The sequence below is a fragment of the Galeopterus variegatus genome, unplaced genomic scaffold (assembly GCF_000696425.1).
Source record: "Galeopterus variegatus unplaced genomic scaffold, G_variegatus-3.0.2 Scaffold1035, whole genome shotgun sequence".
Classification (NCBI taxonomy): domain Eukaryota; kingdom Metazoa; phylum Chordata; class Mammalia; order Dermoptera; family Cynocephalidae; genus Galeopterus; species Galeopterus variegatus.
The window spans coordinates 79,588-80,947 of NW_007727146.1; the positions used below are offsets into that span (position 1 = coordinate 79,588).

At 42.0% G+C, this 1,360-nt stretch overlaps 1 protein-coding gene across 3 annotated transcripts in view; it reads left to right on the forward strand.

The window, feature by feature from the left end:
• Nucleotides 1-1,360, forward strand: part of IWS1 (IWS1 homolog (S. cerevisiae)) — a 54,884-nt gene that overhangs the window by 17,392 nt on the left and 36,132 nt on the right. The window lies entirely within an intron of this gene.

A 1,360-nucleotide genomic window follows, 5' to 3' on the forward strand; every position in this document is an offset into this window, starting at 1 on the left:
CCCCGGCGCCCCAGGCCCAGTGAGGCAGCAGTGGTGGTCAGCCCCCTATCCACGTCTTTCAATAGACATATCCTGAATATTTACTGTTTACTAGGTGTATCAGTCCATTTCCATTGCTTATAACAAAATACCTGAAACTAGGTGATTTACGAAGAAAACGAAATTTATTGCTTACAGTTTCTGAGGCTAGGAAGTCTAGAGTTCATCTGGTGGTGGCAACTGTGACCCAGGGGTCTCACATTGCAAGATAGTGGAAGCAGAGAGAGCAGATAGAAACAAAGACAGAATCTCCTCTTCTTTTAAAGCCCTCAGAACAGCATGGTCCTACAACCCAATCACCTCAAGGCTCCACCTTTCAATTACCGTAATAGGATTCCCCACCCTGTTAATAGTCACAGTGGCGGCTGTTTTTAATATATAATACTTGAGGACACAATTCAAGCTTCAGTGAGTTTTGGGGGGGACATAATCCACTACACTAGGTATAGCCATGCATACCTAAAACTTTAAGGTCTTTATAGCCCAGATGGGTGTGGCAGACTGGCAAACAGGTGACTACTGTACAATGCGTCATTACATATAGGACATATATAAAGTACTGTGGGAGGAAGGGAGGGTGGGCTTAGTAGATCTGATATTTCAGCTGACTGAGTGAATGTGATGTTGCCAGTTGGAGAAACGGTTTAGGGGTGGTGGTGGTGATAATTTTAGCTAGAGGTGCAGCAGGTACAAGGCCTAGAATTGGGAAGTACTTGGTGTATTTCAAGAGTGATTGTTGTGTCTGGAAAAGGGAATAGATTAATGGAAAGTGATGCTAAAAAAATTAAGTTTGGGCTAGATGGTGTAATAGCAAATCTCTGTTGAGCAATGATACTATTTCGTATTTGTGTAGCTCTTTTAAATGAAAGGAAATAATGGCATGATGGCCAGAGTTTAGTTTCAAATCCTAGCTTTGCCACTTAAAACTACTCTCCCTGGAAAAATTATTTCATCTTTCTGAGCCTCAGTTTCACCACCTTGACAGTGGACCAAAAAGATTATTATAAGGGTTAAATAAAAATGTAACAGCCTTGAGAACTATAATGCCCTTTATATTACCTTACAGTTATCCTGTATGGGTAACCAGGGCAGATATTACTTCTTAGGGAGGTAGGTCATAATTAATATTTATTAGGTCGAGACCACACTACTTTAAAAGCAAAAAAGACTTGCCATATGAAATAAAATTTAAAAGTAGTGTTCTTGAGGTGGCTTGCCTTGGTTTTTAAAAAATTCTGTATATAGGGCCGGCCCGGTGGTGCACTGGAGAGTGCGCTGCTTGGGAGCGCAGCGGCGCTCCCACCGAGGGTTCGGATCCCAT